General features: G+C 36.0%; 1 long non-coding RNA gene across 1 annotated transcript in view; it reads right to left on the reverse strand.

The window, feature by feature from the left end:
* Positions 1–1,785: 1,785 nt before the first annotated feature.
* Positions 1,786–17,398, reverse strand: part of LOC116423362 — a 33,745-nt gene continuing 18,132 nt past the window's right edge. Inside the window, exon 4 of the long non-coding RNA XR_004233947.1 lies at positions 1,786–1,878. This is a non-coding gene — a long non-coding RNA (uncharacterized LOC116423362). The remainder of the gene's footprint in view (positions 1,879–17,398) is intronic.

Below are 17,398 nucleotides of genomic sequence, written 5' to 3' on the forward strand. Positions count from 1 at the left end.
GAATGCTAAACATAGTTTTGGTCAACTACATTTTAGGATTTTAAGATCATCTTCATCATCCTTCCCACATTAAAGATCAATCAATCAACCAGCACTTATTAAATTCCTACCTTGAGTCTGCTGAGCATTTGAGATACAAAGGCAAAAACAAAATCTTTTCTGTCCTCAAGAAACTTACATTTTATAGGGAAAACAACACACACACACACACACACACACACAGACACACACACACAAGTAAATACAAAATAATTGCAAATGAGTGGAAATAAAGGGAAGGAAGGATTAATTAATATGGGAGATAGTGCTTGAGTTGAATTTTGAAGTAAGCTTTTGTTGTTCAGTTGTTTCAATCATGTCTCTCTTTTTGAGACCCCATTTAGGGTTTTCTTGACAAAGATACTAGAGTTGTTCACCATTTCTTTCTCCAGATCATTTTACAGATGAGGAAACTGAGGCAAACAGGATTAAGTGACTTGCCCAGAGTCACACAGCTAGTAATTATCTGAGGACAAATTCAACTCAGGAAGATGAGTCTTCTAAGGGGTCTAAAATGAACAAAAATTTGGATACAAATAGACAAAGTGATTTGCACAAGATCACAAAAATACTAATTTCAGAACTGGGATTCTCCCCTGACCTTTCATTCCAACTCTAATGGAAAATTTTTGTGTGTTCTTATATCCCTACCAATTAGCGTGGTATAAGTTGTAGACCCTTAACAAATGTTTGTTGAATTTAATAACACATGTAACATATATACTAAGTGAAGAAAAATAATTCTTTTTGATCCTTTAGATTATGTATGAAGCTTTTATAGTTACCTTTTTAAAAAAAATTTCAAAGCAAGACTCCAGCTAAACTTAAAAATAATACTAAAAGAGATTGAGAAGTTCTGCCACAAAACACAAGCTGATCTGGTCAGTGGTTTCTCAACTCTGAGTAAGTCCTATAACTTCCCCGTACCTCAGTTTACTCAGTTGCAAAACCAAGGTCATCTGTTCCTTCCTGATAGAATCAAGAAGAGCATTGGGGGAAACTGTCTATAAGGGACTCCATTGCAGGAAGCATTAACTAGTTGATTTCTAAGAATTGTTCCATTCTTTTGCAGATTCATAAGACTGAGGCATTTTTCTCATCTCTTTATCTTCTTAACTCAGTTACTCTCTGACCTTTCCTTATTTCTATTATCCAGGAATTCCTTGAAATCATCTCATATCTATTCTTACTGGCTTCAGTACTATTATCTTCCCATAGAATGTGAACTCCTCGGGGCAGGGACTTTTTTGTGGATGTAACCTCACTCTCACAACCACTCGCAGAGTTGATGAGAGCAAGAGAAGAGTTCCAGTGTTACCAACTTTTGCCCAAGCTCTCTTTTATTGGGCATTAATGAACAGAGAATCCCAGATTGACAGGCTTTGGGATTTGGGTTATATTTGTCATTCTACTGATCCCTGTACACAATAGAGGCAGGTGGGTTGTCCCTGGTGGATAGAGCCCCGGACTTGGAGTGAGCAAGACCTAAGATGAAATCCTGCCTCAAACACTTGTGTTTGACACTATGTGACCTTGGATAAATCACTTAAGTGAGTCTCAGTTTCCTCATCTACAAAATGATGGTAATAATAACCCTATCCCACAGGGTGATTGTGAGGATCAAATAAAATAACATGTAAATTGTTTTGCAAACCTTAAAGTACTATATAACTGTTATCTATTACTATTACAAGAGTAGTTAATATTTTTTGGTTAGAATCAAATTGAAAATTACTAGGTGATCTCCAAGAGAGCCTCCTTCCTACCTTATGCTGATGTCAACAGCTGAGCACGCCTTTCCTCCTCTTGTCCTAGGCACAAAACTTGCTACTTACAGCTCTGTAGAAAGGTAGGGGAAACAGCATGGTAAGTAGGAGGGGCACTAGCTCTGCAATTTAAAGAACTGGGTTCAAATCCTGCTTCAGATGCTTACTACCTGCTCAATCTGTAGAAAATCACTCCATTTCCCTAGACTTACGTCTCTTTTTCTATAAAATGAGGAGACTAACTCCAGAGATGTCATCCAGCTTTCGAGCTTAATGAACCTTCTATTTCATATATTTCAGAGAGGCAGGGAGAAAAAAGTGAAGGGATCTCAGTTTTAATTTCAGCTGTTATATTTATTACATTGGACATATCATCTTGTTTTTTTAATAACTTTTTATTGACAGAACCCATGCCAGGGTAATTTTTTACAACATTATTCCTTGCACTCACTTCTGTTCTGATTTTTCCCCTCCCTCCCTCCACCCCCTCCCCCAAATGGCAAGCAGTCCTATACATGTTAAATAGGACATATCATCTTTAAAAAAAAACAAAAAAACTCTTAGTGTCTTCACTAAGTGGAGTGATTTGCCATTTCCTTTTCCACTTCATTTTACAGATGAGAAAACTGAGGCAAACAGGGTCAAGTGACAGCTAGGAAGTATCTGAGACTATATTTTAATTTTAAATTTTATACATTTATTTATATTTATATACTTATCATATATATATATATATATATCTAAATTTAATTTAATTTTAATTTTAATTCTAACTCTGCGTCTTGTGTTCTATACACTCTACCACCTCAATAACCCATATCCAACTCTGTGACCCTATGGACTTTGTCCATGAGGTTTTCTTGGCAAAGACACTGGAGTGGTTTGCCATTTCCTTCTCCAGTAGATAAGGTAACTAACAAACAGAGATTAGGTAACTACCCCTAACACTCACTGTCTGTGTGACCGGAGGCAAATCACTTATATTGTGGTACTCCAAGTAAATCCCTAAATTCAAAAAGGCAGAAAAATTACCAGTGATAGTCATGACATCTAGTAAATGTCTGGGCTTCAGATTTGAACTCATTATCTTCCTGGCTCTAATTCAGTGCTCTATCCACTGTACCCTTAAGCTGTCCCATATGATATTATATCTTTTTGTAAATCAGATTATTTTCCACCTCATTTTAAAGAAAAACACAGAATAAGGACAAAATGATCCTGTCGTAACTATATATGGAATCAGTTGTCTCAATCATTTGGATTTTTGGCTTACAAATGAGCTCTACATCTGGTCTGCACAGAGGGAGGGGAGAAATCCGGAAGGGAATGACAAATGAAGAGAACAGAACAGATCACCCCCTGAGCCAGCAGCAGGTTACATACAAGTTCAGAAGATGACTCAGTAGATGAGACTTGCTTTTACCCACCCTTGAAAAGAGTAGCATAAATAACAGATGCGATAAATAAAAATTTAACCTACCTTGGCACTGATAGTGAATGGGAGCAGCTAAGTGCATTTGTTATAAGGGAATGAAATTGGCCTGCTAGTCTGTAAGATTGGCAAGGTCAGTGCAATAGCCCTACGCAAGGGTTGTGTGGGATAGAGAAAGTGCTAAAAGAACTCTCACTGACCATGAAAGACATGGCTGTGATTATGAGAAATGCCTTTTGAAAACTTTGAAACACTTTAAATATGGTTATTATTACCTGTATGTGGGTCCCAGCACAAGCCAGGCAGTTTCCTTTGTTCTTTCATTCTGATTTCACACCTTAACTCATACCTTTGTCTATATCTAGAACACCCACCCTTCTTTGTGGAAAGTCCACATTAGGGAAAAATAGGTGACATCCTTCTTGTGGGAATTTATAAAACACCAAATGAGATTGGTCAACTTAGATTTTTTTAAAAATGTAATTCAGATTGAAATGTTGGGAATACAAGAGAGAAAGTCATAATTTAGTGAATGGAAAAGCTGAAGGGAAACTGGTGAGCCTTGAAACTTGATCTGAGGGATTTACCTATACATCCTGTCCAATTCAGTGCAAACGTCATTGATTAAGCACCTTCTAAGGTACTGTGTTAAGAGCTGGGGATGAAAAAACAAAAACAAAAAAGTTCTCTTTGTTCCAAAGGAGCTTACCAGGAATCCAGGTGATGGGAATATTCTGTCATTTTTGACATCTATAGTCTATGCAAGGGGGGAAGGGAGTCTCACTGGGCTTTTGCATTATACCAGTGGTTCTTTAGCTTTTTAAAGTCTTGGACCTTAGTGGCAATCTGGTAAAACCTATGGATTCCTTTTCAGAATGTGTGTGTTATTAACTCATAAATAAAACATAATGATTAAGTTCTCTGCCTCCCTTTTCCAGATCCAAGCATGCCCCCTTAGTGTATGGAATAAAACAAGCATTTCCATAACATAGCATAGTTTAAAAAAAAAAAGATGATTGTACATGAAACTGCAAATCTATTATGAACAACTCTCATTCCTTTTAAATATATAATAAAGGGGCAGCGAGGTGGTGCAGTGGATAGAGTACCAGCGCTGAAATCAGGAGGACCTGAGTTCAAATCTAGTCTCATACACTTAACACTTCCTAGCTGTGTTGTCTGTTCCTGTTCCTAGCTGTGACGACCCTGGGCAATTCACTTAACCCCAAATGCCTCAGCAAAAAAAAAAAAAAAAAAAAAAAAGTTATCTTAAATACATAATAAAGTTATCGTGCAAATATTTTTTCTCTACTCCATGCTAGAGACGGTTGCCATTAAACACAAATATATTTATATATACATATGTAAAATTATTCTAAACATGCTTCTATTTAGCAATTCTTTCTCTGGATGTAGATAGTACCTTTTACTAGTTCTAATCCCCCTAAGTTAGCTTGTCAGTGACTGGTACCCAAGTTTCATTTAATCACTTAACACCCATTAATTTTTACAAAAGGACATATATTCCAAAGATATAGCAAGAACAAAATATAAACATTTTCTCCTAACACCTCAGAGATACCCTCTTAGCTCACTTAGTTCTTATATAACATTGATTCCACTGAGTTCAAATTCAGTTATAGCCTAACTTCTAGATGAATCCTCATCTCAGGTATCACTGGCCTGGGTCCCAAAGGTAGCTACTAAAGGTCACCCCTTGCTTTGGGGGGCACCTATGCTTTATTGGCTGTAAAATGGAAAGCTAGAATGTCTACACCTTTCAAAATTCACAGTTTTGGGGGAATCCAATCCCTTCACCTAAAATAGAAAAGAACAAATGCAGAGTTTAAAAATTAAGACTCATAATTTTACATTGCCTTGGAGGGGAGACTTCCCCCTCCAACAACAGTGAGTGAAGGAGACACCAAATTTTCCCAAGAGTAGAGCTGGAAAAAAATAGTAGGCAGAGCTGACTCACGGCCTTCAGAGCTGATTCCCATCCTTCTATGCAGGCAAATAAAAAAGGCTCCTCCTAACCATATGTTTTGCAGACCAGTGCCAGTTACTAAATGTCTATGCATGATTCACAGGCTCTGAGGCTACTTAACCAAGAGGTCCAGGTGTACAAACCTCAGAACTGAGAGGTGGGGGTGAGGACGAGATATTCTGGGGTAGAAGATACTATTCTTAACTTGGATTTTCACAAGGGGACAAGGAACAGCAGGCTACATTGAGTTGTTAAGGCAAGGGAATCTTATCTATAGGAAATAACTTTTAAAAATTAAGAGTCACTTAGTTTGGTACTAGGTAAATTTATTCCTGAAGCATTATTTTTGAATTTATATATTCTCTTTTCCTTAAGAAATAAGTTCCATATCCTGGTACACTCACTTTTATGGTTTGGATAAGGGGAGAAAAGGATGCTGTAATCTAGAAGAACTATTTAAATTATATAAAACTCTCCCTTTAGTCTTTCCCTTAAACAAATAAAAGGAAATAGCTTGTTGCTTTCAGCATTGAATAGTCTAATTCTTGTGCAAAGTTCTTCTACTTCCAGTACTAGACTCTAATAAGAATATAACAAAGTAGAAATGAATGCTATATTGAACTGTCTAGCTATGGTACTAGTGATTGTAGAAGGGGAAAAGAACATTAGAGATTGAGTGTGATAGATACTCAGCTCGGGATTAAACAAAACTCCAAGAGGTTCTTTACCTTAAGTTTGGATTTAGTGAGCTAGGACATTTAAAGAGAGAAATACTGGGCTTGAGGCAAAGGTTCAGAGAATTCACAGAATATCCTGGATAGGTGGGACCTCACAGATAGGTAGGAATCTCACAGGCCTTTGAATTCATTCCACAGCTGAACAAGAATCCCCTCCAAAAGGTTCACACATTCAGACTTTTCTACAAGACTCTTACTGAGGAGAAATTCGCTATTTGCTGAGATATCAGAGAGCTCTAATTATTAGGAAAATTTTCTTCACTTAAACTAAAATCTGCTTATTCAGAACTTCCAAACTTTGCTTCTAATTCTAAGAACAATTCTCAATTTCTTCCCTCTGAAATCTCATCAACTCTCCCTAGAGTCTTTTGTTCTCCCAGATAAACATCCTATAATACTTTCTTCAACAGATGCTTATATGGAATGATCCCAGGGTTTCTTACTATACTGTCTTTCAGGCTCTGAATGCTCTCCAGCTTACTAATATCCTCACCCAAGAAATCTGGCAGTATAAGGTCCAGAACCAAGGGTTGAATCCCTTTCAGAGCCAATCATCATTCCAAATGATCTGTAAAATGTGTCATGATATTTTGCATAAAGAAAGGAATCCAAGGCATTTTATGAGGTCATTTCACCTTCCTCTGGGCAAATTCCTCTTGTCTCCCTGACAAATATTAGAAATGACATTTAAAGAAAGAATAACTCAGGAAATCTAAGCAATGAGGTCATCCAAAAAAACTGGCTAGGGAATCTAAGAGTAGTTACAAGCAATGAATTCTAAATATTATATATCGAGTGAGCCAGTTGAACTCTGCCTTCCTCTCAATGGCCAGGTATTAGGATAATAAAAGGTCAGTATTACAAGTGGCATAAAGTTAAGCTCTCATTGGCAATCTTGGCAATTCCAGATATACAGTCGGCTACAAAATTTTATTCTTTCAGAAGAAAAACTCTTTTTTTTTTTTTTGGCAAGGCAATATGAGGAAAAATTGCAAATTAATCAATATTACTGAGTGCCTACTATGTACCAGTGCACTCATTTCTTTCATCCTACTTATATGACCACGATCCCATCTCCTCATCTCTCACCTGGGCTATTTGTAATAAACTCCTAATTGGTCTCTACTCAAATTTCTCTTCTCTCCCATCCTTTCTCTATTCAGTTGCCAAAATGACTTTCCAATGACTATCACTCCATGCTCAGTAAACTACAATGGATCCCTACCTATTACCTCTAAGATCAAATGTACACTCCTCTATTTGCCATTTAAAGCCCTTCCCAACTTGTCCCCAGGTTATTTTCTAGCCTTATAACACATTATTCTCTTTCACACATTCTAGGATTTAACTAAATTGATTTTCTCGTTTTTCCTTATAGTCGACTCTTAATTTCACATCTTTGTACTGGTTATTCTATATTTTGCTATGTACTTGCTCTTTTCATCAACCTCGAATCTCTACCTTTCTAAAAAATTCAGCTCACATGCTACCTCCTACATAAAGCCTTCACCCCTCCCTTCCTACTGCTAACCCAAGTATTCCCAAAAGCTACTCCTGAAACCAGGAAGACACAGGTTTGTGTTCTCCCTCTGACACTTACTGCTGCGTGTCTCCAGAGAAATCACTCAAACTCTCAATGCTCTAGGCAACTCCTTAGGACAGTTGAGTTACAGAAAAGGCACAGACCAATTGGTAGAAGCAGTTCCCTTACCTGGGTGTTCCCCATTCCAATGAAATCATAGGTCTTTTCTTCTTATATGTGTTCTCTCTCCCTATACAATGGAAGCTCCTAGAGAGCAGGGTCTATGTCATTTTAATCTTTATTTCCCCAGGGTCTAGCACAGTACCTGACACATAACAAATATTTAATTAAAACAAGCAAATTTAATTAAATTAACTAATCAATGTAAGTATTGATTGATTCTATTTCTTCAGTGAAAGAGTATTATAATGGAAAGAAATCTTAATTCAAGATCAATAAGATTTGGATTTGATTCCTAGCTTGGAAATTTATTAAGTGGGTGACCTTGGACAAGTCATTGTATTTCTTTGAACTTCAGTTTCTCATAGTAGAATGAGAATAATTAAAATTTGAGCTCCTGCCTCATATGCCTTATAAATGTGAATTGTTGCTAAATTTTTTATCTCCTATTTTCTATATTCACTGCCCCTGAATTTTGTGGCTTTTATTCTAATTTTATTTATTTTTAATCATTTAAAATATTTATTTTCCCAAGCATTTATTATCAGTCCTTCCTACTGCAACCCCTACCATTGAATATTTTTTTTCTAAAACTTAAAAACAAAGTTCTCAAAAGAAATATGCATGGTCAGTCAGTAAATAAACTTTTATTAAAGACTTATTATGTGTCAGGGACTGTTCTAATTCCTGGGGATTTTTTTTAAGGTAAAAAAGAGTCCCTGAATTTGAGGAGCTCACAATCTAATGGGAAAGATGTGTTCTCAATCTAATATGCAAATAATTGTGTATTAATAAGCTCTATAAAGACAAATAGGAAATAATCAATAGAGGAAACTTCGGAAAGTTTTCCTGTAGAAAGTGAAATTTTAATTGAGGCTTGATGGAAGCCAGGGAAACCAGGAGATGCAGATGAGGAGGGAGAGCTTTCGATGGATGATAAATAGCCTGTGAAAAAGTCTGAAGTTGGGAAATAGAGGTATCTGGTTTAAGGAACAGCATGTCCAGGATGTCTCCAGTTAAGATATTCTAGTTTCCCAAAGTAAATCCCCATATTGATGATGCACTACAAATATATATATATATATATGATTACATTTGATATATATATATATATATATATATATATATATATATATATCATTACATTTATCCAAGTTCTAGTCTTTCAAAATTGCCATTCTCTGTAATGTTGTGGCCAATGTAGAATTTGTTTTCCTAGTTCTGCTCATTTTACTGTACATAAAAATCTTCCTAATTTCCTCTGAAACTATTATTTCTTTTGCTACAAAAATGTTCCATCCTTTTTTTCCAGACCAAAGCTTTTATTTTACTCATTTCTTGCATTTAAAACAATTCTTTGATGACATCTTTGGCCTGAGATTCCATGCCATAATCCTTAACAACAACGCATCTACAGCCAACCACTTTACAGGGTTTTCCTGTCAGTTTTACAGAAACCTACCCATTCACCCAGCTTCTTGATGTCATCAACCTTAATCAAGTTGATTTGATGTTCAGCACACAGTGCCTCAAACACCTTAACATACATAGGTTGATCACAGTTGGAAGCAAGAACACAAACATAAAGATGGGCTTGGAGTTTATCTGAAGCTTTGGCAGCTTCACGAATTTCACTAGCTAAGCCATCATGGATGTCTTCAGCATCTCTTGTAGAGCACTGTTAACAGCCTTGGCCGTGGCACTTGATGGATGAAGCTAAATCTTGAAAACACGTGGAAGCCTCTGCCTCCTGCTGAACTCAGCCATGCATTTATTTACCATAATTTATTTATAGACTTATCCCTAATAGATGAATACTGTCTCCTCCCTCCTCTTCACTTCTACCTTAGTTTCCAGTTTGGGGCTTCCATGAAAAGAGCTGCTATTATTTTTGTACATATATATGTCCTTTCCATGATGATTATTATTAGTGAGACATTAAAGTTAAGTGATTTGCCCAGAATCACACAGCTATAAGGGTTGTTAAGTATCTGAGATTGGATTTGAATTCAGGTCCTCCTGATTCCAAGGCTGGTGCTTTAGTCATTGTACCATGTTGCTCCTGTCCTTTGCTTCTGGCTTTCACTTCTCTGGGGAATAAGCCTAGTAATGACCAAAATGTATGTATAAATGTAGCAACTTTTAGGACATAATTTCAAATTGCTTTCCAGAATGACCTGATGAATTCACAACACAAACAATAGTGCACTTGTGTTTTCCCATAGACCCTCCACTTGCCATTTTTCTCTTTGTCAATCTGTTAGGAATAAAACAGAACTTCAGAGTTGCTCTAATTTGTATTTTTCTGGAGCATTTTTATATAGTTGTTTGTGACTTAGATTGACTTGTTCTGCTTTGAAGGACCATCATTATTAGTTGGTGACTATAGCTAAGCATTTGGTCTTATGTCCTTTTTCTAGATCCAAATGTCTAAGATCCCAATATTCTAGAAAGAAAAATATGAATCCTCACCAAAAAGGAGATAAGATTGTAGGGAAGAATTTTGTACAAATGTGTATAAATGTGCATAACAAATAGTTATGCATACATATAAACATAAGTAATTATAGAGAGAATTTTCCGCTGGTACCTTTTAGCCTTTATGGCCATAAATCTGGACTGAAGCCAATAGCACTGACTGTGTGAGCAAAACTAAGGAGAGAAAAATATTCTTATCATGAGTCTCTCTGTGCCTTATAGAAGATAAAATTTCATTATGGAATATACAACCGAAAATTCCTGCAGGAAGACAGATTTCCAAAGTAAATACAAAAATGCTGACACACTTCCCTCTGTTCTAACCAGCCTTCTGCCCTGGTTGTTGTGCCTTTGGATGTAGCAGACTGGAATTATTTCTAGTATAGAGCAAGGGTGTCAAAAAAGGTTTATTTTTATTGCTTCTAATTATGCTGAGGTTTCAGTAATCCCATCTGCCTACTTCTGTCAGCAATGAAAATATGATCTAGTAAAGTGGTCCTGAACTCAGTCATGATAGTTATAACATCTAGCCTGATGGGATGTGAAACTGGACACAGGAGAAGCACAGAATTCAGAATTTAGGACTTTAGCAAATCTTATGCTTTCTGTACTGAACTCTTAGATGCTCCAATCTAGAATTCCTTAAAGGAGTCTTTCCTCATTTCCTGTAAGCACTACCCTTCTTTAATCTTTCCTTGACAGTTTTAGTCACTTGCAGATGAATTTTAAAAGATGGTTACATATGGAAATATGTTTTACATGACAGACATAACCTTTATCAAATTGCTGTTTTCTTAAGGAGTGTTAGAGAGAATTTGGAACTCAAAATTGTAAAAAATGAAGATTGAAAATTGTTTTTACATGTAATTGGAAAAAAATTAAATATTAAAATTTTTAAAAGATGGTTACAAAAAGCAAATATGTCTGTCTAGTTATAAATTACTAAGAAAGAAGGATAAGGAAAAAATGGAGAAAGAAAAAACTATGAGGAAAAGCAAGAAGGAAGAAAATGAGGTCAAATCTTAAAAGGAATAAACAATTACCTTTGAAAATATGGTTTGAAAGAGTATAAAAAAAATCTTTCCTAAGAAAGCAAAAAACCCCAAAACAACAAAAAAACAAACAATCCACATACTTCATATCTTTTTGTCATAGCCTCATAGACCAGGGGGGACCTGGGAAATCACCTAGTTCAATTCTCTGATTTTACAGATGGATAAATCACAGCCCAAAGACATTAAATAATTTGCTTAAGGCCACACAGGTCAGTAGTGCACCCTAAAATTTGAGCTCATGTCCTCTGACTTCAAAGGCAGCTCTACAAATGTGGACCATCCCATCTCATTAATTAATAAAGTCCTCATTTCAGTTCTTAATTAGTTATTAAAGTGATAAGAACAAATAGCAACATATCTCAGTATTCAAAATACCATTTACTGAAGATTCTTATTGAACCTTTAATTCTCCTTTCCTTTCTGTATGTCTGTATCAATGTTAACTGTTTCAGAATGAAAACTCTTGTTTGACATGTGAAAAAAATATATATATTTATTCTATGTCCTAATCTGAAGCCATGTGCAATAGCACTTTACAATTCCATTACTTTTAACCCTGAAGTTGTTTTCTTTGGCCTTGAAGTTGTTTTCAGAATAAAACTTCCTACTATGTGTTTTTTAAAAAACAAGAATAACCTGTGGCCCAGAAAGTAAAGTGGCTTTACCTGGAGTCTGATTACAGGAACTCAGTGTTGTCCAGGAAAATGTACAGCCACTTCAGAAAGTCATTTTCAGGAGCTTAAGTCACTCCACTGCTGTCCCCTCCATCCCCACTAATACTTGAGCATCTCTCAGGACATATGGTTCCCTCACCTAGTATAGGTACATGTATTAAGGAGACTCTATGTACCAAACATGGTACAATGACTAGAGCACGAGCCTTGGAATCAGGAGGACCTGAATTCAAATCCAATCTCAGACAGATTTCAGCTGTGTGAAATCACTTATTATCACTAATAATAATCATCATGGAAAGGACAGATATGTACAAAAATAATAGCAGCTCTTTTCATGGAAGCCCCAAACTGGAAACTAAGGTAGGAGTGAGGGGGAGGGAGGAGACAGTGTTCATCTATTGGGGATACGTCAGCAGGGGGTATCCCTGCTGAGATTTTGCAGGAATTAATCAGAAGATATCTCTTCTAATCTTCTCATTTATTAGGTGAGAAGAAGGTAAAATGACTTTACATTAACCTAAGGAGTAAATACCAGGCCTGAATTGCAAACTGAAGTCCTCTGACTCTAAATTCAATGCTTCTTCTATAAGGCATTGTGGGAAAGTAACAGAGGCAGGAATCAAGAAAACTGACATATAAGAAGTTGTTGAGAGGGATATTAAAATATTATTCTCATTTTACAGGGAAAAAGACTGAGGTTCAAAGATACTGAATTATTGTTAAATTGACTTGTCCAGATTGTACTACACAAGTGTGGGGACCAATTCCTACTCACTGTTATTTTAATTATTTATTTATTTTAATGATAGCTTTTTATTTTTCAAAATATATGCAAAGTTAGTTTTCAACATTCACCCTTGCAAAAACCTTCTATTCCATATTTTTCTCCCTCTCTTCCCACCTCCCCACTCCCTTAGACAACAAGTAATCCAATAGAGGTTAAGCATATGCAATTCTCTTAAACATATTTTCACTACTATTTTAATAGCTTTAATTACATGAATGTATAGTTCAGTGTTTTCTCTTTTTCATTTGCATTTCTTTAAAGTAGAACTGGAAGTAGTAGGAAGAAAAAGAAACAAAAGGGTTAATGAGTCCCTAAGTATATGCTGGATTAATGAATATGTCAGGTACATCTGATGTGCTACAACAAGGTTAGGACTCAGAAACCATCCATCTAGAGAAACTGAGGCTGGGGTTATCCTATTTGTACCTGCAAGATCATTGGGAAACAAAGAACTCCAGAAAGAGGAACCAATATATCATTCTCTATATATACAGCCTGTTTATCTGAAGATTTTAGAACACTTGATAAATAATTGTAAGTGGTACTTTCAGTGTGAGCACAGACCTGAATTTATAATTCGTACATGAGAGGGATAGCAGAACTAATTAGCTCTTCACGGTCAACTATCAGTCAGCAGAAAAACGTAGGAAAAAAATATCCAAGATTCACCACATTTTGTTTAAGAGTCTGTCAGGATCTCAGAACTAGATAGAGAAAAGAAGGACTGAGTTGGTTGAAACCTGAAATTTGTGAAGCTCATATTGTGAATTTAATACACCCCAAATACTTCCCTTCTTTTTGTGGCTGGAGATGATACTTTTTCTAGCTCATCAACTAGCTCCTTGATTCAGAGAGATGCTGAGAGAGAATAAAAAGAACAGTGCCTCAGATCTATGTGGATAATGTATCCCCCACATGAGGAGATAGATACATTCCTTGAAGTCAGAGACAATGTTACAAGATCATACAGAGCTAGAAGCAATCTTAGCAGCCATCCAATCAATGCCATCATTCTATAGCTGAAGTGATGTGCCAAAGGTTACATATATACTATATATATGTAATGTAATATATATGTATTATATATATATATATATATATATATATATATATATATATAATGTAAAAGATTACATATACTACAATGGAGGCAGGATTTGAATCCAGCTTCTCTTGTCCAAAGCCCATAATCTTTCTAATACTTCATCTCTTCTTGATTTTCATCTCTATGTCCCCCTACAAAACCCTTCAAAGCTTTATGTACCAGAGAAGGCATTTTCCCTGCATCTACTATGTGAGTAGCAGTGCATGGGAGTTAGTGGAGGTACTGTTAATTCTTGGTAAGTCAGTTACAGAGAGAAAGGAAGGAAAGAGCCCCCTAATAATAATAGCAATACTAATGACTGCTCACATTTACATACCTTATAATTTACAACTCTGTGAAGTATTTTTGTATGTGTCATTATTACCATTTTATAAATAATAAAATGGGATTTAAGAGAGGCTAATAGGAGGTCATAATATCACTATACTCTGTCTCTGTCAGACTATGTCTAGAATAAGGGTTCTCAACCTGTTTTGTGTCATAAAGCTCTTTAATAGTCTAGCAAAACCTAAAGATACATTCTTAAGGAGGTTTTTAAGTGCACACATGCAAAGTAGGATCCTTTCCAGGTCTCTCTGAAGAACTTTGTGTCAATTGTGAGACATGGGAGAGATTGGCACAGGAATGCCTGCATCAAAGAAAGTGCTGTGTTCTGAGAATGAAGCCAAATTGAGGTAGCTGAAAAAAAAAACCCAGGAGATTATAAATTTAGAATTTTCTTTACTCCAAATGTTCATGTAGAGTGTTCCAAGTTCAGATCAAGAATGAAGGACACCAAACAACCAAAGACACAAAATAAAATACATGGGATTATAAAGGGAAACAATTTGTTGAAATATATTTGTCAAAAATGTTTTGTTTTATTTTAAAACAAATTTATGGCCTTGAGGTTATATATCCTTGATCTGGAATATTTTACTTTATTCTGAGCATTTTGAGGATGACATTAACAAACTTGCAAGTAGGATAGATAGATAAAAAGATAAATAGATTGACAGATCTATAAATAAATAGATTATATGTAAAACATTTATTGAACACATTCTGTGAAATAGGTACTGTGCTGATAGTCAAAGGACTTGAATTTATACCATATGATAATAAGAATTAATATTTACATAGTGCTTACTATACTCCAGGATTTATGCCAAGCACTTTACAATTATTATCTCATTTGATCTTCCCAGCAACCTTGGGAGGTAGATGCTATTATTATCCCTCATTTTATAGATGAAGAAACTTGCTGAGAGAGACTTGCAGAACTAGTAAATGTCCGAGGTCACATTTGAATTCAAGACTGCCTGACTCCAGGCTGGGCGCTTTCTATTCAACATGCCCCCTAGATATGAAAATCAGTTAAAGAAACTCGGGTATTGACCTGAGAAAAAAAGACTTAAGTGAGAATGGGATACTTGCTATTTGAGGAAGAAGGAATAGATTTGTTATGGTTATTTCTACAGGGTAGAATTAAAAGTCAGGGGTAGACACTGTGAGAAATCATAGAAAGAAGGAAAGTATCATAGTTTGATTGCCTTTGGAGTCCTTCAAGAAAAAACTGGATGACCATTTGTTAATTTTATTATATTTTATTTATTTATTTATTTTTGCTGAGGCAATTGGGGTTCAGTGACTTGCCCAGGGTCACACAGCCATGAAAGTGTTAAGTGTCTGAGGCCAGATTCGAACTTCAGGGCTGATGCTCTATCCACTAAGCCACCTAGCTGCCCCCCGTTAAGTTTATTATAGAAGAGATTCTTGTTTAAGGATGATATGGACTAATGATCCATATTTCTATGATCTCTTCCCAAGTCTAAGGTTCTGTGATTTGGCAAAGTATCCCAGGGAGTGACCATTCTATCCTCTATTGAAAGGCTACTATATATTTCAAAATTTCAAAGATCTCTGGTCTCACCCACTTGGGCAATGACTCTGTTGATTAAGATTACAAACTCTTCCTCCCTCAGTACACCTGTCATAAGATCAGAGTTCTAGCCCAAAAGATTAGGCTGGTCCTCAGTGTACATACTCTAGGCTGGCAATAAAAGCCAATTTACCTCTCAGATCTATCACAGCTTTTACTCTCCTGGCCCAGGTCTCAAGGTCTCACTTTCACACCGAGATGAAGGAAGCATTAGGGAGGAAATGGATGGCATCAATTGTCTCTACCCCTATAGCACACCATGTTAGAATTCCTGTTATATCTTTTACAAATAGATCTGTACGTGTGTATGTGCCTTTATACATATACATTGAATATAAAATACATATACATGTATATATGAATGAGTATATATGGATTTGCCTAGCTAGGGACTCTGATTTGGGAATCAGTTTTGATGTACGTACCATTGCCCCCAAACTGGGCCTTCCAAAAAGAATGAGAATATCATGAACATCCATACTAGCCTATCTCTTTTAACTCTCAGTATGGTGATCTGATGGTTGCATTGGAAAATGAATATAGGTGCAGCTAGATGGCACAGTGGATCACTTAAAACTGCCCTAAGACTTTTTGGGGCATCCTATATAAGTATGAGATAGCATGATTGTAGCCTAAAGCCCACTTTGTAGCTCATGGTGGTTTAATAAATGTTTGGATCAGTAGTGTTTCTCCTAGGATTCTATCCCAAAGAGATTTTAAAGAAGGGAAAGGGACCTGTATGTGTAAGAATGTTTGTGGCATTCCTCTTTGTAGTGGCCAGAAATTGGAAACTGAGTGGATGCCCATCAATTGGAGAATGGCTGAATAAATTGTGGTATATGAATATTATGGAATATTATTGTTCTGTAAGAAATGACCAGCAGGATGATTTCAGAAAGGCCTGGAGAGAGTTACATGAACTGATGCTGAGAGAAATGAGCAGAACCAGGAGATCATTATATACTTCAACAACAATACTATATGATAATCAATTCTGATGGACATGGCCCTCTTCAGCAATGAGATGAACCAAATCAGTTCCAATGGAGCAGGAATGAATTGAACCAGCAACACCCAGGGAAAGAACTCTGGGAGATGACTAAGAACCATTACATAGAATTCCCAATCCCTCTGTTTTTGTCCACCTGCATTTTTTATTTCCTTCACAAGCTAATTGTACACTATTTCAGAATCTGATTCTTTTTGTATAGCAAAATAACTGTTTGGACATGTATACTTATTTTGTATTTAATTTATACTTTAACATATTTAACATGTATTGGTCAACCTGCCATCTGGGGGAGAAGGTGGGGGGAAGGAGGGGAAAAATTGGAACAAAAGGCTTGGCAATTGTCAATGCTGAAAAATTACCTATGCATATATCTTGTAAATAAAAAGTTATTTAAAAAATAAATAAATGTTTGTATCAAGACTTCAAAATTACTTATAAAACAGCTTGAAGTTAAACAGTGAAAATATAAAACTACCCCAAAAGCATTAATACACATACCACATTTGTTATTTTAATTTGCTAGACATCTTCCCCCCAGAATGTGTGCATGTAGCTTGTTAGCAGGTTGTACATCCTTAAAATGGATTACACACTTCCTAAAAAACAAAATCATTCATTTTTCAGTCTCAGAGCCTCACTTCCTGAATGGATGTAATTGATTTGGGCCCTCTATGGCAGCTAGGTAATGACATAGTACAAT

Source organism: Sarcophilus harrisii, chromosome 4, assembly GCF_902635505.1.
Source record: "Sarcophilus harrisii chromosome 4, mSarHar1.11, whole genome shotgun sequence".
Lineage (NCBI taxonomy): Eukaryota > Metazoa > Chordata > Mammalia > Dasyuromorphia > Dasyuridae > Sarcophilus > Sarcophilus harrisii.